Source organism: Zonotrichia albicollis, chromosome 3 (genome assembly GCF_047830755.1).
Source record: "Zonotrichia albicollis isolate bZonAlb1 chromosome 3, bZonAlb1.hap1, whole genome shotgun sequence".
NCBI lineage: Eukaryota > Metazoa > Chordata > Aves > Passeriformes > Passerellidae > Zonotrichia > Zonotrichia albicollis.
Window position 1 is genome coordinate 91,490,626 of NC_133821.1, and position 21,470 is coordinate 91,512,095.

Genomic DNA, 21,470 nt, shown 5'->3' on the forward strand with positions numbered 1-21,470 from the left:
GGAGACAGTCCTCCACAGATTTCTCCAGGGTGAGTCCTTCTCCTGGCTTACAGTTCTTCACAAACTGCTGAAAGTGGATCACTCTTCCATGGGGTGTAGCCCTTCAAGAGCAGCCTGCTCCAGCATGGATCCCCAGAGCGTCACAAGCCCTGCCAGGAGCCTGCTCCATCTTGGGCATCCCATGGGGCCACAGCTTTCTTTGGGCAACACCCTGCTCCATTGTGGGGACCTCCACAGGCTGTGGGTGGATCTCTGTGTGCCCATGGTCCCCCAGGGGCTTCAGGGGCACAGCTGCTGCACCATGGGCTGCAGGGGAACCCCAGCTCTGACACCTGGAGCAGCTCTTCCCTTTCCCTCCGCACTGACTGGGATCTGCAGGCTTACTGCTTTTCATATCCACACCTGCATCTTCTTTGAGCTCAATTACTACTGCACAATCACTTTTTTTCCTTTTTTAGATATGTTGTGACAGATAACATATTACATTGTTACTACCACCTCTGATGGACTTGGCCTTGGCCCACGGTGGGTCAGACTTGAAACCATCTGGCATTGATTCTGTCAGACATGGGGGAAGCTTCTGGCAGGTTATCACAGAAGCAACCCCTGTGGCCCTCCTGCTACCAAAATCTGGCCATGCAAACTCAATACCTGTGGTCTAGAATAATTAGACATTATTCCTCCAAGATGCTTCTTGATGTCCAAAGTTATAGAAGAAATACTATCTTCTGACCTAAGAATATATTTCTACAGCATATGTACACTAAAATTTGCATTAAAATTTAGAGAAGACAAACTCAAGCTGGATTTTGTGACTAGTTTCTCTAGGGAGAGCCCCATGCTATTCAATACTGTGCTATAAAACAAATTTATATTTTCTGAAATGAATATCAGACTTGGAATGTTGTGTTTAGTACAGACCTGTTAGATCAGTGACTGCTGAGTTCTCAAGGGATACCAAGAACAAAATCAACTGAAATGACCTCTGTTTGCAGAGGACAAAAGCAGGGTGCAGGTAATCAATATGTAATCTTCAAGGGTCTCTCAAGTATCCGGGGATACTAACAAGGTAGGCACATCTCAGTATTCTTCTATATTGAGCAAAAATAATACCTCAACAGCTTTGAATAATAAAACTTTAATAATATATATTTTATTTTGTCATTAAAATAATTAAATATGATAAATTAAAATATTGTGGTCTATGGGTTACCACTACCACCCTGAACTGTTGCTATAGGTCATTAAAATATCTACAACATATGTCATAAATCTTACTTCCATAGAATTGCTATATTTGGTCAGATTTCCCTTTGCTGGTTAAAAAATTCTGTTTTGTTATCCTTGTTCTGAGAGGGCCAATACCAGGTGATTCAGAATAAACTAGAAATCCCATGAAATGCTAATAATTTTCATGAGGATGTTTGGGCTCTGATTCTAACATTCTAATCCTCTCACATAAAGTCATCTCAAGCTATAAAGCTTTAAGTTTTCTGGTTGTAACATTTCTTTTTTCTCTTAGCGTTAGGCAATGTTGGACATTACAGTAACAGTAATATACCACAGTTATTCTGTAAAACTTTAGTTGAATTTGCCTAGCTGGCACCCCACCTCTGTGAGTTCCATAGTCTAATTATGTTTGCAGTGAAGAAATTTCACCAGGTGGGAAAGGAGCTGAAAAAGTATTTTCATTATTTCTTTGCCTAAGGCCTTACCCAGAGAAGCAAGTAGTCCTCTCCAGTTTGTTGAACCAGGAACCCAGCTAAGTTAAATTCAGGGTTTTGGTGAAATAAAATCCACAGATTAGGAGACAGAAATAAAATTAATCCTGTGAAGAAAACTATGGAAATGAAATTGGTTAAAATTCTTTGTTCAGCCATAACATGCTAAAATAAGAAGACTGCCAGAGACTCCAGAATTTTGATCCATTTAATAGAGATGTAAGAAGGGAAAAAAGATATTAGAGCTTTATAAAGTTTGATTAGTGTTTGAAGGATTTCAAATAAATGGTTTTGATATTGCCATCTCAATTAGAAACAAATTGTTGCCATTGACATTCTCCTTAACAGTACATAGCTAGAAAACCATAAAAAAGACTACAGAGGGCATTGAAGAAGCAAGCAGAACCTTTTCTTTCACTCAAAATTTTCTGTGGTCAGCTAAAATATAGCAGAATTACAGTGAGACTTACTGTGTAATAAGTGGGAAAGGTGGGCAAACACCAGCTCTAGGTGGCTGAGTGAGTTTGTTCTGCACTGCACTGTTATTCATTGGAACCAGTTCACATTATCTTTGCATCTACATGACTGGGAAATTAGCGCTCATGATACCTCAGAAGTGCTTAGCAGGAATGAAATTTCAGCTTAAAACTGAGGTTCCTAATTTTAATTATTCTAACACTACTGTTCTGTTTAGATCACCTTCTTAAACAAAAAGTATTTCTGTGGGAAAAAAAGAATGTGTTTTTTGTTGTTATTGTTGGCTAACACATACACACAGACACAAAAAAAGTAATAAAAGAAAAACTTTCACAGCTTTCCCATTATTAGTTCTGGGAGAATATAATAAAGCCACAGCTGGCAGGCACATTTTTTTTCCTAGCATTTGATAATAGAATTAATTGGTAAGTGGAAAGCTTACAACCCTTTTTCTGCTGCAAGTTGCCCTCTGCTATCATTTTGAATAGATGTTAAAATCCAAGCTAATTGTAATTCACTTAATAATGAAGAAATATATTTGCATCATCAATAATCAAGGCCCTTTTTTTACAAGTAATTTTAGTGTAGAACATCAATAAACTGTGGACAAAAAGATGTTCAGGTTAGCATGAGTAGTTCAGGGTGATGGGGTAAATTCAAATGCAGCACTCTGATATACATCTCCATTCTGTGTGCCTCCTGTTGTAGTGACAACACTCCCTAAACAGCATTTCAGGAAGCATGGGGCAGGGGTGGGGTGGGTGGGTAGGAGAAGAATGTCTGGCTTTCTACCACCCTACAAAGCTGAAGTGAGCAGTACTGTGAGTGATGAACAGCAGCTCCAGCAGTGTTGTCTACAGTAGTTCAAGCCCATTACTCCATCCCCATTAGAGACATTTATCATTTAGTCACTATGCTTATGCAACAGTATTCCAAAGTTGCAAAAAACACCTTGCCAGCTCTATATTAGGTATGGGTGAATTCATTCTGATAAAATGAGAACTGCTCTGAATTTTTCCCAGACCTGTAACTGAACCAAAACCTAATGCTCATCCATCATATTTCAGTCCCAAAAGTTTGTGCTTTGCAGGCAGGGCCACTATGTATCAGCTCAGCAAGGTCCCTAATGCAGTGGTTGGTGGGCATGGTATAAGAGCCTGACCAGAATGGAACAGATTATTTGGGAATTTCTCCATCCCTTTCCATCTGCAAAGTTCTCTCCTAGGCTTCTTGCCAGTGGTGAAACCATGGTGAGGATGTAATCTGCTGGCAGCCCAAAAGAAGCAAAGTGTCAGCAATATGGATTGATATATATATATATATATATATTTAGGAATAGCTGGATTTGAAACACAACATAAACTTACAGTCAGATTAATTCTGGGAAATTATAATCAGATACTGCACAATTAAAAAAAAATCTGTTTCTACTATTTTGATTCACATGTAATTTTTCTCACACTTTGTTATTTATAAGCCATTATAATATACATGGCATTTACAAGCAGCTTTCACAAATTCTTGTGCAGGTGTAGAAGAGACTACATATGTGATTATAATAAAATTAATGTCATTCAATACAAAGTTGCATTGCATCTTGTTGATTTATCACCCCTATCTAAGTACAAATTTGTATGTACTAAGAAGTATTTCTTTAGTGAACACTTTTCATATATTGACCAGCTTGGAGAAGAGATCTTCCAAAATCTGATAGAAAGTAAAGGAAGAAATATGTATTACAGCAATGACATGGAGCATAGAAAAATTTTCAGTCCTTAAAAATGTTGTTGAATTTCAGTTTTGGGTTTTTGTTTTTTGGGGTTTTTTAAGTGCCTAAACAATAAGTAGAAAGCAGTTTCAGTGATTGAAACTAAATTACTTTCAGTGTTTAAACTGAAACCATGACTTTTCAGCACTTCCCTTCCAAAAATAATCTGAATTAACAAGCCTCCATCCTTTGGTGAATGAATGTATTTCCTTCTGCCTGCTAATATTCCAAGACTGTTCAAAATTTACATTTAATCATTTGCAGCCAAGGAGCAAAAAATATTCCCAGAAGTTTTGAAGAGGTAAAGCCAAAATTAATGTAAAGATGAGACATTGAATATTATTTGATGACCATGGTCATAGATTCAGTACTGCAGGCTCCTAGGGTGACATTGTACATGGGAATACCTCAGAATCACATCTGAATCCTCTGTAAGAAATTTTTTTATGTTGGTTGAGTAAAAAGATATTTTGTTGCAATCAAAAGTTATTGAATCTTTTCTCTCTTCTCCAACATAGGAATGTAGGATCGTAGTAAAGAATTATGCAATGGGTGAGTGTTCCCTTTCTGCAATGGGGAATATTTGACACAGCTTCTTATACAGCCCAATGGCTTTACTGGACAAATAGGTGTTTTCTTTGAATAAATTTCAGATTTTTCAGTTGTCTGGTCCTGGCTCTACAGCATTTTTGGTTACTTTTCTTCAGAAGACGCACTTCAGCTTTGCCATCAGCGATAGTCAAACTAGCTAAATGCTGCTCTGGGTGTTGTCTAACAGGACTGTGTTTGAAAAGAGCAGCTTAGGAATATTGCACCTGTAAAGTCCAGGAATGGGCTATTTATTGTAGCTTGTAATCGTTTCGGGGTTATAGCAAGTGTATATAGGCACTAAAGAGAATTTGGGACGTCTTCTGGGGAATAATCTTTGACAATTAAAGTATTAGAGAAACTGGGGCCTGTTCAATATTGTCTTAGCTTGTTCAAAAATCCATGCCACACAGAGACTTCTCAAGGATAATCCTGTTGGGGCTACTCTTGATTTACAAGGGAAATTAGTAGAATTCATCAATATAGTAATGAAGACAGAATGATGTCAAGAAAGCCCCTGGTGATCAGTACTGGTATTTAATCACAGAGGAAGATGTTACTGGATCTCTCAGATCTCCAATGTGTTACATACTCTTTCTTCTCAGCTGTTTCAGACAAAAGCTGATATGTCAGATATATCACACAGGATCATGTTGCTGTGTGGTACACTGAATGTACTCATTAAGGTAGATTCAGCTTTGCAGCTCTGAGAACTATGTCTTTAATTAGCTGAAGCAGATACTGATGTTAGAAAGAAATAAGCCCTGTAGCACTTCAGCACCTTTTTCCAGCTATGTGTTGAAGCAACATATTTGGTATATAGACTATTAAGGCAGCAAGAAACACAATAGGGATCATAGCTGTTGGCTAAAATTTACTAGAAATAAATTGGATCCTGGAAACTCTGTAGTGAACCCCACTCCATTAATAAATTGTTAAACTGAAAGCTCCCATGTACTTTCAGTAACCACTGACATTTTATCTTAAAAAAGGATGAGAAATTTCGTTTTCTACAAAGTAAAGCATTAAAAGGTTCCTTATCTATGGGACCAGAATAGGGCTATTAGTAACACTGTCTGCTTCTTTTTAAAACCCTATTAGTGTCAGGTAATGTGTTTCTCCAATGACTCCTGATATTCTCTTGGCTAAAAAAAAAGGAAAATGAACTTTCCAAGGGAATATTTTAAGTAATAATAGCTGGCTAAACAAAATGTAACCTTTAGTATCAGTAAAACATATAATAGCTTTGTTCTTAAAACTGGTTTCACAGGCATTAGCAATGTGATCTGTTATTTCTATTTCCGTAAGTGTGTTTCTTTTTTGGTCTATAGGTACACATATATATTCCTACTAACCAAATATTCAGTTTGTGCTATTTGAGTTCAATAAGATGCATAGCTAAAAAAGAGAACTATTCTGACAGCTAAAACCTAATACTTATTCTTCTCTGTGTATATAATGCAAATTAAGAGATGGGGATCCCAAGCTGCTGTGTAAGTATTGATCAATTCTCTTCATGTCATAGTCCTTTCAATAACATTTCAAATCTGTAAAAGACCTATAGTTGCCCAGGTGCGCCTCACAGATTATGCCTTCAGAGCTAAAAAGCCCAAGGCTATTAAAATAACATGGACACTTCATGGTGTGAACAACATAGCTGGAATCCTTGTGGAAATAGCACAAACTGCACTACTGTGTTAGGAAGCGCAAAGATTGAAAACACTATACCACATGCAACAAGCATCATATGAGAGACATTTCTCTCCTGCCAAATAAAGCAGGAGCAGAGCATAAACTTAAGCACTGAACAGCTGCTTGTCCATACTGGGTATTTCCTGTCACATTTACATGCAGAGCAACAGTTTAGTGATCTAGACATTGTCTGGGCACAGTGCGGTAGATGACATGTACTGTAGGCTATGTCCCAAAGGTACAATGAATAGGACTGTGTTTTTCTCTCTCTATTTATACATCCCTCCATCAATATCTGTGAAGGCTGTATATGTGTGCAGGAATGTGTTTGTGTATTCAAACTCCATGTCTTCTTGCAATATTTCTTGGCGTGTAATGTTTGCTTTGTGCTGTGAAAATATCTCACTGTGATGTCCTAGGACGTGGTCATTGCTTTGTTTCAGACCCTTAAACTGAGAAATGTGCAACACACTGTAGCCATGTCGCAAAACCTCCTGAATAGCCAGGGTCTCTGGGCTAAGTGCAATGTGATGTAGATGATAACTGTGTGTGCCCTTTGGCCTAAGGATAACAGTCCTTGGCAAGCATTTTTTCTGTGGGGCCAGTATAGATATATCCAACAAGGACAGGCAGAAAACAACTCACAACCAGAATGTGTCAATATTAGACATAGAACTGAAGCATACTGTGCTGGAGATTTTCTGGAAAGAGTTTTGATGTTTGAATGCAAGTAGAAAGTCCCTGAAGTTCTTGGTTTTACCAGTATTGAGCTGCTTTTCAGAACTACCCTTTCATTTTCTAAAGTGAAGATTAAAGCAAAAGGATTAAATACTTTGGAGTATGTAAAACAAAAACAACTCCTAAAATCCAAATGTTCATTTATGACATGACTGATTCTGATCAATGGTGACATGAGGTTTCTACTGAAATGTCCTCCTGGAACTCTGTAGTGAATTCCAGACAAGTGTGAGAGAAATGATCCCAGGTGATGGATCACTTGCTGAGTGGCTCAGAGCAACTTTCCCCAGAATTCATTTACTTGGATGAATGTTCCTTTTAAGAGTGCTTCAGAGGTCAGAAGTCTTTCTGGCTATGAAGACTGTGAAAAAGAGGAAGTCTTTCACCAAAGCACTATTTGTTACCAAGCTCCCTGGGCTGTGAAGCTTGTTTTTCGTTGTTTCATTCCTAGTCCTGATGAACTGGTTTGACGGCTGCAATTTTAGAAACTACCAAATCAAAGAGAAAAAAAATAGTTGGGGAAAATTTTCACTGAGAATATATGGGGCAGGAAGTCAGTTTAGAAATCTTATGATTGGCTAAAGAGAACAAAATCAGTGGATTTAGACAACAAATCTCGATTCTGATTTGCTCACCCATCCTGGGTGGTAACTTACTGTCAAAATTCTCCTTTTCAGTGAAGATATGGGAGAGCTTCACTCTCTGTGAGTGCGCACTGTGAGCATGAATAACAAAGCCTTGTGCTGATTCACATGCTGCAGTTAACCACGACTAATAAACATTCATCTCTTGAACAAGACTGTATGCCATGCTCTCACATTCTCTATTTGAAATATGATGGTGAAAATTATTGATACAGACCTCAAACTTTCTGTGAAAAAACATCTCATTTTTTGTGGTAAGTCTTTCCCACAGCTTCTTTCTCCCTTAACAGAGGTTTAAGGCTCCTCAGCAGCTGTCAGCGTAGTATCTACCACTGGCAATGCAGTCTGAGTTTCAAGTCAGTGTATACTATGTAATGGAGCATCCCTTGTGAGACATTCTAGAGCCAGCATTATGTCCGGCTACCTCTTGCTTCCAAGGTTATAGGTGGTGTGTCCAGTTCATGTTTTCCTTCTGTCATGTCAGTCTTTGGGTGCTTTTTCAATTCTCTTGCCCTTATGCATTGGGCATAAAAGAGAGCAAGCCTGTACCCTTGTTAGTACAGAAGGCTTTAATATTGCATATGCTTCTTTACTTGCTGCTGAGCTTCACTCACACAGTACCAGAGAGTCTCTGTTCTGTGAAAGGGCCGAGGGGCAGGCAGGCCACGAGGCCTGCAATCCCTGCGCAGTAGTCTGTGCAGTAGGAAAACACCACACTGAAAGCTGCCTGAATACCATCCAGTGGATCCATACAGAACAACAAGACTGGCAAATTAAGTGCTCTCTATATTGTTTATTGAGCTGGATCACTCCTTCACTCTTCCTTTTTAATTAGTTTTCTAGGTTAAGTACATGGTCACTGTTTTGAGCATAAGCAGGAAAGATCGTTTTCCCCCTTCAGACTTGCCACACAAAAATATAACTGTTTGTACAATGAGTCATGCTCAGAGCTTCTTTTCTTCTTGATAAATCAAATTGTGAAGTGCAAATTAGAGGGATGTGTATATAATTGACAATGAATTTTTAAGACCTTGATACACTTGATGTCACCTCTGTCTGTGACAATAGCAACGCAGTATCCTTTCCCTTGACACACAGAGAATTTTTCTTACATAGCTGTCTCTAATCATGGTTTACTTGTTTCAGTCACCTAAAGTCAGAAACATAATCCTGCCTGTCTGAATCCAAGACAAGTTAAATAACTGCCATATATCATGTGGGCTCCCCTTTGTTAGAAGTGCTCTGTGGTACAGTGAAATTCTTAAGAAAGCAGGAGTGAGTTGATTCCCAGCAATGCAACTATCTACCTACTGCATGATCCTCTGAAAACTCCTGGGGCTAGGGATCTCCCAAACCTTCCTTCCTCCCTTCCAAAAGAGCTTGTCTTGTCTTTACCTTTTCTCCCTCACTAGTATTTACAGAATCAGAATTTTCATGATCTTTTAAGCTTTATGTAGAAGCTGATATGGAGCAGTTTCAGTGCTGTCTCATTCTGGCAACAAACAACACATTGCACCTCTTGAATTTCCCCTAAAGTGGAATTTGCATTGATCAAAATTCTTAGCATGTCTGGGAGACAGAGAATTAGAATTCTTACTCTTTTTACAGTTAGAGAAATTATGGCACTTTGCAGTTCAGTTAACTTAGAAAATCATCAAAGAAAGGGATGTAGGGAGGCTTGTATGTTTACATTGATAGACACACTCTGGCATCGCTTTCAGTCTTGCCAATGATTTCTAGATGTAGTTAATGTCTAAACTTGCATAATTTGTCTTTAACAATGCTTACCACCTGAGCATAAGATTTTTTTTGTAATTACTAGATTAGAACCGTCAGATCAGCTGGGCTGTAGTCAGAGTGAGCTTGTCTGAACCTGCTGGTGGAGAAAAGTGCCCAGTGACACCTGGAGTCTAGACTGCAGCTAGTGGTTATCACCTGCTCCACCTACAAGGGTTTCTGTACTTGCTTTTTCTCAAGGTGCTCAGTAGAAATTTGTATCAGGGTCCTCAGAAATGTTACCTGAAGATTTTGCAATTCACATCATAGGTGCAGCTTACTGAGAAACACCACTGAAATAACATCAATGCTCTTCCATTTATGCTACGCTACAGCTGGTCATGTTTCACAAGGAGTTCTGTAGTTTGTATTCTTAAATCTCCAAATTGAAAGTGATGTTGCTATATCTCCTATAACATGTTGGCTTCATCCTTATTTAACATTAAGTTGCAACAGAGCAACAGTTACCTGTTATTTTTCTGCACAATATAATCATGCTTCTGAGACTATCTAGTATAATATCAGTCTCAGAATCACAGAATCAAAGAATCATAGAATGGCTTGGGTAGAAACTTTGTTCCAACACTCCTGCCATTGGCAAGGACATCTTCCACTAGACCAGGTTTCTCAGAACCCCATCCAACATGGCCTTGAAAACCTCCAGGGATGGAACATCCACAACTTCCCTGGGAAGCCTGTTCCTAAGCCTCATCACCCTCATAGTAAAGAATTTCTTCCATTTATCTAATCTAAACCTATTCTCTTTCAATTTGAAGCCATTCCCCTTTATCCTGTCACTAGATGCTCTTGTAAATATTCTTCCCCCATCTTTCCTCTAAGTTCTCATCAGGACCTGTAATTAGGGCACTGCAACTAGGTCACCCCAAAAGCCTTCTCTTTTCCAGGCTGTACAAACCCAGTTCCCTCAGCCTTTCCCCATAGGAGAGGTTCTCCATTCCTATGATGGTGACCTTCCCTGGACTCTCTCCAACAGGTCCATGTCCTTTCTGTGCTGGGGTCGCCAGAGCTGGATGTAGCAATCCAGATTACAGAAGAACAGAGTAGAGAGACACATCTACCTTGCCTGACCTTTGATGCAGCCCAGGATGTGTCTGACTTTTTGGTCTGGAAGTGCACATTTTGAGCTCATGTCCTCTTGCATTCCATCTCATTAAACTTTGAAAATGCTTACTTGAGAAGAAGAACCATTCAAACTCTGACATCTGTACCTAGAAGCAAAAACTATAGAATAGCAATACATCATTCTCCCACAGCTCTGCATCCCCATTGTTTTTCCCTTGAAGTTGAAATAGGTCTTCCTTTCAAAATCTTCTACTTTAGGACTGGAAAGAATCCATCAGTATAATGCTGATAGGCTATATTCTGTCTGTGTAACACATCAGGTCATCCATCAGCACATCCATTATTATGCCAGGTGCTTCAAAGCTTAGGAAGCCACTGGCTCTCAAACCCCATTGTATTGCAAGCTGCTCTTAATGCACAGAGACTGTCTTCACTATACAGATCAGTGGGAAATCGTTAAAAGCAAAATGCTTCTACTAGGGCATGAATCTCAAAAGGTTTGGTTCAGGCAACACAAAAAAAGTTTTTCAATAACTTCTTTGTTATGAAAATCAGGTCGGAAATCTCATGAGAATAGGTCTTCTCCTTATGAGAACTGCAGCATTGTCCCAGTTTTGGTCAAAGTGAAAATACCAGTAGAATGATCTTTTCTTAAAATAGTTCAATAAATCAATGACTGATTCTTATTAAAACCAGGGAGAGTAAGAAATCTGTGAAAATGCAAAATGCTAAACAGGGAAAGAAAATGTTTGAAAATGGATAACATCACCCTGGAGCTGACTTCACAAACCTGGAAAAATCCCCCACAGGCCTATCTTCAAGAAGGTTAGAACCATATGTTTCTGTGTATTTGCTCTTTATGTTTTCAGCTGAACCAGAAAAGAAAGAGAAAAAATAATAAAGCCCTCCAGCTCTGTTACAGCTTTCATCATTTCAGATCTTTCCCTTAATAATTCAAAGTAAACTAATTACCTAATTATGTTAACAGGTGTCAGTCATTCAAATATAAAGAGCTACTAGAAAGACCTGAACTGGGGAATTCTTTTCCTTAAGTGTCTGCACTTAAAATTTGAAGCATAATGGCATTAAAACAACTGATTGAGTTCTTTTAAAGACATTGCAGCTTAGATCCATACTGGAGGCATTCACCTGTGAGGCAATTAAGCTTTTACCTCCCATTACAATACTTTGGCAAGCTTCCTGATGAATCCTTTATGCGTGGCCCTTCATGTCTAAAAGCCTACAGTAAAGAGTTGTACTGTTTGAAAGGAGGATGAGGAGCTGCTTGTTAAAGAAGGGGGAGAACACTGGCCTTGCTGTGAGTGTAATTGTGTTGGTAATTATCCTGTGTCAGTTATCTTCCTTAAAAGTACAGTATTATGCCATGACAACAGCCAATAGAACTGTTGGGGTCATTGCTCATACTGCCAAGTGATGTAAAATTATTAGATGTTCTAAAAACCACACAATATCAAAATTTTAATAAAAGTTAAAGATTTTTTTTCTTTGTAATATATTTTGTGGATTACAATTTTCTCCTGTCTTCCATGTCCTTATTCCACCCCCCCCCCCCGAATAAATGCAAATGTCTGCCTGTGCATGCTGTTCAGTTCCATAATTTCCTGGAAACTCTTACAGGGTTGTGTCTCAGTAGTAAGAAGAAACTCATTAAAGTGACAAAAAATGAGATCCAAAAATACAAATAAAGTTTATTCAGCGAGATAAGGGAGACAAACATTTTATAAGTGTTAATACCAATGTGGGACCTTCTTTTATAGTCAAAATATTTCAGGGTTTGAAAGTTTTGCCTTTCAAGGAAAAGAAAATCAGGAAAATGCAGCATGTTTGCTTGTTTGTGATGCTCAGAGGAAAGTTAATTTTTCTGACAAAGGCAAACTCTAATCATGACAGTCAATATAAATATTGCTTAGGTGACCTGTAGTTAATTTTTCCAGTCTGGCACATCCAAGCACTGAGCCCATCTATTAACTCTCTCCTAGGGGAATTCAGACACATGCCTATGTGTATGCACATTGTTTCTGCTGCCTTGATTTCTTACTGCTGTATTTCATCCAGTGGCAAAAGCAATACTTGTTTTGGTGCTGAAAAATCTCTATCCAAACCTAGCTCATGATATTTCACAAGGATCTAATCCAACATGACATTATAAGAAGCTAGAGAAATAGGTGTGGTAAAGTCAGGGGGTGGGGAGGAGGGAGCTTGACTGGAATTTGGGAGACATACTTCTTTATGACTACTTACAAAATAGTGCTGTGGAGAAGGCATGGTGCAGAAACAGGAATTAAGCTGCAATGTAGGCATGTGATCCAGAGCAGGGAACTGAATTCTGGCAAGTTCTCTTCTTTCAGTGTGCATATGCTTAAAATTTCAGCCTGTATTTTCTTAAAAGTTCTAGACTTCCTAAAACGTTACCATGATTTTGTTACTCTGAACACTTTTTAAATATATAATATATAATACATGCAAGTTGAGTGCCTGGGTTAAAATAATTATTAGACAAATTCATCAGAACAGTTAAACACAAAGACAGCAACTCCCACCTTGAGTCTTTGAAAGTCTTGGTGCTGCAAGATGTAAAATTAAGCATAAGCCCGCATTTACCCTCTTCAGTTCTTTCTCAGGCTGTATTGGTGACCACGTAATGCCTGATGGGCCAGCAGTCTGAACTGAAAATGCCATTAGTATGATCTTACATTGCTATATCTTTGTGTTTGGTATTACTTTCTGCAGTGTATTTATGTTGAAGCAGTGACCAATGACGATGTCATGGCTAGAAAAAGCATGGACAACAATGAACAGATTGAGACCTAAAATTATTCTTCCTTCTTCAAATCTTCAATAAGAAATTTTACTTCAGTACAAAAGATACCCTCCTCTGCCCCCAAAATTTAAAGAAAAAGTTAAAAAAAACCAAAAGTCTTGTCAATGTACAGGTGTCAGGCAGACATGGTTAATTCATTTTAGTAAAAGGGTTCGTTATGACAAATTCTTGTGTGTATGGTGAGGTAGGTTACAGAGAGTGGATGGATCTCTGAACAAAGACCAAAGAGAAAGCAGGTGCTGTTTGAAGTTTTCTTGATATGGACATCTTCAGATAAACTTCCCAAAAACTCCAGCCAAAGAACTGTTTTAACAGATGAGCCATTATGCTGTTGTCTCTCTATTTATTTTTAAGGAAGATTGAAATGCATATCAACCAAACAGTGCTGTAATTACAACTGTACTCTCTCCATTTGTTTTTGAAAAACAAAACAGTTTCTCTGCTAGGGAAAGCTTATTTAAAGTCAACAAAACTATCAAGGGATATAGCGAAAGAGGGCTTGGGTAACTATTCCCCTGCATTGCACAAACCACTTCACTCAACAATGTGTTGTGGGGCTGCCTCATTTTCCCCACAGGCACAGGTAGGAGGGCTCAGGTCTAAGACTGGTTTAGCCTTTGGGAATTTAAGCCCACAGCTCAGGCTCTAAGAGCTTGAAACACCACACCTCTGGGATTGTGGATCAGGAATGAAACAATGCGGAGGAGAGATGAAAATATTTCCTACACAAAGTGGCCCTTAGCCTGGTGCTAGAACAGCTCTTTTGGCACTGCAGGAACCAGGTCAATAGCACACAGAATGATGACAAGGACAAAACCCAAAAAATAATCACCTTATTTTATGACAGACTGCAGGATAAGGAATGTAGTAGCTGCACCATGCAATTGCAACAGAAAATTTTATAACATTACAACTCATACAGGAAGTTATTATTTAGGTTAATATTTAATGTTAATTAAATATTAACCTAAATAATGTTTGCTACTTATCAACTCAATTTTCTTAAACCATTGAAAATATCTATAATTCCTGTATCTTCACTCACCCCTTACTCTGTCATCTCTATGCTCTGTATATTTACAGAGTAGCAACAGTAATAGTCCTGAATGTTTCCAATAATTATGTTCTATGAACTATTTTTTTGTCTTTGAAGGAAGACATAATTGTTTTCCTTAAACAATTAATTTTAACCTTGAAAAAGAAGAAACAACTCTCTGCTTGAAAATGTAACAAAATAAACCAATTTTATTTTATGTTTGTATGCAATATGATCCTATTAACTAACCAAGGATTGAATTGTTCCAAATATAATAATGCATGGAAATACTTAACTAGGTTTAGAACCTTGAAACGCAACCAACTTTACCTGAGCAAAATAAATGCAGTTTTCTAGTAAGTGCTGCAGACATTATGTGCTTTTCAACAGAACCAGAAATGCAGATTAAGACAAGGATGGCTTGTAGTATTTTATGGTGGGTGTCAGTTTTTCCACTATGGTGTGCAGATTAAACTGTGTTTCACTGTAAAAGGCCACTATCTTGGCTGCCCTGAGAACCCAGCAATATTATGAAGGCAGTAAATAAGAACCAAGAATAAATTCTGCATAGGTACTATGTCAAGAGAAGCAGAAGGTGCTGTGGTTTGGACTGGCTAAAATATGTCTTTCTTATGTAAGGTTACAAAGTTCTTTGGCTCTGTAGTATTTTTTTCTCCTCTGAAAATGAAGACAAAGAAGAAGTAAATCCCTGAAAATTCTCTGTAAATGAAATGCTGAATATGTAATTCATGGCTGACCAAATCACTTTTAAAAAGCAATTTGGAAGTAAAAATTGAATTTTACTGTAAAAAATGCCAATTTTATTTTCAGAATTGTATTTCTCAGAATAGGCACGCATCACTGAAATACCACTGAATAACAAGTGTCACTTAGAATCTTCATTAATGACAGAGAGAGGGGGATTGTGAGCACCCTTAGCAAATTTGCAGATGACACCATGCTGAGTGGTGCAGTGACACACCTGAAGGATGGGATGCCATCCAGAGAGACTTGGACAAGTTCAAGAATTGGGTACATGGAAGTAATGACCAAGTACAAATTACTGCACTTGGCTCAAGGCAACCCCTGGTACTGATCCAGGCTGGGGGATGAACAGATGCAAAGAAGGATGCGGGGGTGCTGTGAGTGAGGGGCTGGACATGGCCCAGCCATGCGCCCTTGCAGCCCAGAAAACCAAACGTGTCCTGGGCTGCATCAGAGGCAGTGTGGGTGAGGGAGGGGATTCTGCCCCCCTGCTCTGCCCTGCTGAGACCCCACCTGCAGGGCTGCACCCAGCCCTGGCGTTCCCAGAGCAAGAAGGACATGGAGCTGTTGGAGTGAGTCCAGAAGGGGACACTTGGTTGATTAGGGGGATGAAGTACCTCCCCTATGAGGAATAGCTTTGTGAAGTGATTTTGCTCAACCTGGAAAAGAGAAGGCTTTGGGGTGACCTAATTGTATCCTTCCAGTACCTGAACAGGACTCAGAGGAAAGATGGGGCAAGAGCTTCTAGTGACAGGATAATGGCCACAAAAAGAGTAGGTTTAGATTAGATAATTGGAAGAAATTCTTTACTATGAGGATGATGAGGCTCAGGAACAGATTTCCCAGGGAAGCTGTCTATGCCCCATCCCTGGAGGTTTTCAAGGCCACGTTGGATGGGGCTCTGAGCAACCTGGTCTAGTGGAAGATGTCCCTGCCCATGGCAGGAGGGCTGGAGCTAGATGACCTTCAAGGCCCACTTCCAATTCAAGCTGTTCTACAATTCTGTGATTGAAATGCCTGATATATGAAAAATCTGTAATTTGTTGATGGGTCATAGAGTATTGGAGGATCTTTAACCAGATATAAGTGAAATATTACTTCAGAAGAAAAGGTTGTCCCTATGAGTAGAAAGACAATGATATTACTGTACTCTCCAAAAGAAAACTCATAAAATTCTTTTGGAATCAGTGGTAAAATTCTCACTGACTTAATGAATGAGGATATAAATCACTAGATTACTTAAAGAGATACTTTTTTCATTATTTCTTTGGTGTTTAAAGATGCACTGCTGGAATCTGCTCAGCAGTTTTTGCAGCCATCTCTTCCCACCATTTTTCCCCCTCTTGCCCCACCCTCACTTCCTACTCCCTTATCTCCCTCTTTTCTTTGCCCTCTTTCCTGCATCCCCTTCCCTGCCTTAAACCAGAGTGCCCTGACATCTTCTTTTAATCTCACAGATTTTGGGAACCTTAAATCAGATTTATTTCCTGTGCTGCTACAAACTCCTCTTGCAAATATCCCTGCTTTCTGAAGGTTTATTTTTTGTGAACTGCAGCCCTGAAAACTCAGACAATCATATTATCCAAAAGAAAACAGGCCCAGTATGAGATGGAGCCCTTGCTTGTGCAGTAACTCATGTTAGAGCTATGTTATTATTACATGACAGAGATATGATCTAATGTAGTGAGGTCTTTACTGGATACCAGTGGATCCAGCTGCCATTTTTGTCTGCCCTGCTGCTATGTGAGATGGCTGCTGGCAGTCACCTCACTTCCTTGCAGCTTACTCCCATCTCCTGTAACAACAAGGATATTATTTCCATGCCCCTCTTTCTACCTTTCTGAGTTCTGTGGATGTAAAATGTTAAACTTGTGAAACAAAGCAGGTGTGTATTGAGAACAGTGCAACTTCTCTATAAACCACTGAAATAGATCAGTAACTATGACCTTCTTGCACATTTAGACCAAAGTAGCTTGCAAAACAAAGAAACCCCTTATTATACAGATGGAGCTGAGACACAGATGCAAAATACCATTTCTCATTCCACACTAAATAGACAATAAAGCCAAGAATATAACCTGTATTTTCTAACTTCTGAACTAGTCCTTTTCATCAACAGTTCTTTAAGCTGCTTCTAATACGTGCCATATTTCTCTACCTTCCACTTGCTCTGCCACTCAGAGTCCCAGGTGGGTGGCAAATCATCCTAAAATTCTTTCATTAAGGAAACAAAGCTCCCAGCATCTTGTTTTTTCAATTCAGAAGAATAAAGAAATCTTTGCTGCACATTACAGACGCACATTGTTCTTCCAAAATTGATCTTCTCTTAAAAAACCTCTGATTGCCACTGTGCTGCATTTCACATGCAAATATATTGCATTCCTTTTTAACTTGTTCATAGTTTAATTGGAGAACAGCAGGTGATCAAAATCACAGTAGTAAGAAAGGTGTGTTTCTGTAGAACAGATGAGACTTCCATTTAAATCCTTACAGGGGTGCTTTTAGCTTTCTCTATTAAGCAGACTTGCCACTTTCAAATCCCATAGCTATAAAACTGAAACAGAGTCTTACCTGTCTGGTAAGTTCCCTCAATCACACAAGCACAGAGAGAAATCTTAGGCTATTTGCTCTCTGGTTTCTTTGTACTCAGTCTGATTTTTTCCCTACCAAAGCCTTAACACAAGAAAGCATATGAACTTAAAGAGAAAAATCTGTTTTCCTTTCACCAGATAATTTCTTTAAAATTAACTATCAGCAATGGCACACAATTGTCATTCAGGTTTGAATAAACAGATAAAAATGCAATATAAGAAGAACAATCAAGTAACCTACATAAATTATGTAATATATTTAAGAATAGGAATGCTTTTTAAATTAAATATGACACCTATTTGTACTAGCTGGTTATGTTTCAGACATATCTTTAGACCTATGTAATAGTTCCTTCCGAATAATTGCCCATGATTTGTCTCTTTGGAGTCAAAATCTGTATTTTCTAAGTCTTAAGAAGCCCATAGGTAGTGATATTATCTCTTTCTGGCAAAATTTGAATGAGGCACATAAAAAACAAGTAGGAAAGAATGAAGATGGAAAACATATAGAAGACAAATATGCAAAATATGCCATTTTCTTTGTTCTTCCTTTTTTGTATATTCTCACTTTGTTAGGATTTTTCGCTCAATTTTCTAAACATTTATCCACACATCTATCAAATGTGGACCTATCACATATTTTTCAACTTTTAAAATATATGTTAATACCAAATATTCCTAACAAACTGCCAGAGACTGTCAGGAAGCAGATGACCCAGTATTAATTGTTACTAACAGACAACATAAATTGGAAGATCTGCATCATCTGATTGTTTTAAAATGAGACTTAATCCAATACCTTTACAGGCATAAATCTGAATAAACATACATATCTTTCCTGCCTTGTAGGTCAGGTAATTTGTATTTTCATTGAGGAGAAGAGGAATGAATATAAGCCGTTGACACAGATATTTTTGCTTTTCCTAAAAATCAGTAATCAGGGAAAGCTCCATCTTCGATGACTGTAAGTAGACCTTAGCCTGGAATGAGGCTTATGTCAACATTGCCTAGAGTCTTTATTAGCAGGATTAAATCAATGTGGAGAATTTCCTCAAGTTATTTGTAATGTTATGAAACTCCCAAATTTGCCCTAAACCAAGACAAATAAACTACTCACTATACATTAAGCATGTTTAGTGTTGCTTGTTTTACACAGTTGCTGCTGCAGATTACAGGCACAACTGTGTTTTGTTGTGTTAGCTTGAAATAGTAAGCAAGGTAAGCAAGAGTGGTTTTTTACCTTTGCAGTACTTTTTTGGGAAAATCTTATACACTCCATCGCTCTGGAGTGTAAATTTAAGGAGATGGCATTCAGGGCACCTTTGGTTCATTACCTTTTGCTTATTAATATGTTCTGACTATGCAACACATGTTAACATTTGAACTTATTACTACTTTTAAATCATATTTGACTGAGAAAAAGGTTTCAAGTATGTTATATTCCTGCAAGGTACATGAAGTAGGCAATTTGTAAGGGGACAGAAAAGACAAATGAAAAATTCTTATCTAATACCAATAGATCATCCCTAAAGGAGAATAACACTAGAAGTCAGACTTCATAAACTGTGGATATGTGCTTTTGGGACTATCTTGCCTGTGGTTGGGTTGGAGGCTGGATGTGTATTCTTATCTGATGCATCTTTTAATATTTATTTACAATATCTGCTTTGTATTAATGTAGGGTCATTCGGTGACATCTGGAATATAATTAAGTAGCCAATGCATTTTAGATTTAGTAAATGTTTTCTAACTCTAACTGGCTATGTCTGAAAAAGAAAAAAAATTAATCTCTTTTCTCCGTTTATCTGTTTACATATAATTTTTTCATATGAGAGCATATATTTCCCAAACATAAAACATTTCTATCTCAATATAAAGATTAATCATAATAATAATAATAATGAATCACAATCATGCATAGTTTTTGGGGACATCTCCTGCTGAAAACATCACTTGGCTGACAGAAACCTCATGAAATTCAACAAGTGTGAAGTACTGCAACTGCGAAGGGTAATTTCAATCTACATCAGTAGAGTGTTGGATGAACTGTCTTGAAAGGAGCAGAGCAGAAAAGAACCTGTGGGTCCAGGTGGATGCCAAGCTGAACATGAGATAGAAGTGAGCAAGCCTTTTGTCATTTCATGGCAGAGTTAGGAGAAGTACTGCCAGCAGGTTGAGAAAGTGAGTGATCCTTCTCCATTATTCAGTGATGGTGAGGCCACACTTGGAGTACTGTGTGGAGGTCTGGGCTCTGCACTACAAGGGAAGAAATGTGGAAGATCTGGATAGAGTGTGATTAAGGGTGACAGAGACAATGAAGAGACTGGTTCATCTCTTCTACAGAAAAAAGATGAGAGAGATGAGTCTGCTCATCCTGGAAAAGAGAAGACTTGGGGGATCTCATTATTGTGTGGGATATTTGAATGAAGGTGCAAAGAGGAAGAAGCCAGGCTCTTCAGTGTTACCCAGTGACAGGAACAGAGGAAGTGGGCACAAACTGACACAAGGACGTGCCATCTGAAGGTCAGTAAACACTTTATCACTGTGAGGGTGTGAATGTGACTGATCCCTGATGATAGTTGGCTAGAGAGGTCAGAGAGTCTCCCTCCCTAGAGATTTCAAAAGTTGTCTGGACATAGTGCAGGCCAAGCAGCTCTAGGTGGCCCTGCTTGAGCAGGACCAGGTATCTCCAGAGGTCCATGTCAGCTTCAACTGTTTAGTGATTTTCTTAGCAGTCATATTTCTGTATTGTCATCTTATTGATATGAAGAGTTTATGTCACTGCAGTATTTTTGGACCCTTCAAAAAATGGATTCCAGGTTTTCAAAGAATCATGAAGAATGAGTAAAAGGCTGAGTGTAAGGTCAGCTAGGGCAGGTTGCTTTGGGCTGTGTTCAGCTGAGTTTTGAGCATCTCTGAGGATGGAGACAACACAGCCCCACTAGTCAACTTGTTCCATGATTTGGAAAGCATCACTGTGGACAGACAATTATTTTTTCTTAAATTTGAATGGAATTTATTGCCTTTGAGCTTGTGCTGATTCTCTTTTGACTTTTCGATCTCTACCAATGAGAATTCTTTGTCTCTTCATTAATCTCCACACATAAAGTATTTATACATATTGATAAGACTACCATGAGTCTTTTCTTCTTCAGGCTGAACAAACTCAGTCAGATGGTCCAGTCCCTTCATCAGTTGATTGTCCTTCACTGGATTTGCATGTGCCATGTCTACATTTTACTGGGGGTTCAGAATAAGGCAATTCACATTACATAATTACTTCAGAAAATATTTTGCTGTTACAGAATAAATCCTGGATGTTTTAAAGAGAAGATAATAGTTTAAGACCACAGATGTATCAATAAAAGATACTGCAACTCTCTGTCAGAAAAAAAGATTTCTGAAAAGCATACTGGCATTTCTGTTCTTAGAGTGATAATCTCCCCAAAATCCTTGAGGAAAGACATGGAGTAATAAGAATAGAATAGAAATCAATAGCTTGTTTTAGAGACTTCTCATTAATTTCTGAAACAATTGAAGAAAAATATTTCAGCCCTCATTAAAGAATACTGATTAACTTTGTGTCTCTAGATATTTTCATAATTCATCTTAATTCCATATTTTAATAATACTAGGGATCAGAAAGCAAGAAGGAACAGATGTTTTGGAGATTATGAATCAAAAGGCTAGCCCAACCTGTAATAAAAAGGAGACAAAGCTAAATATCTTTCTGAACATTCATATAGTTA

General features: G+C 38.3%; 1 long non-coding RNA gene across 1 annotated transcript in view; it reads left to right on the forward strand.

Moving 5' to 3' along the window:
- Window positions 1-21,470, forward strand: part of LOC102064414 (uncharacterized) — a 444,388-nt gene that overhangs the window by 404,906 nt on the left and 18,012 nt on the right. The window lies entirely within an intron of this gene.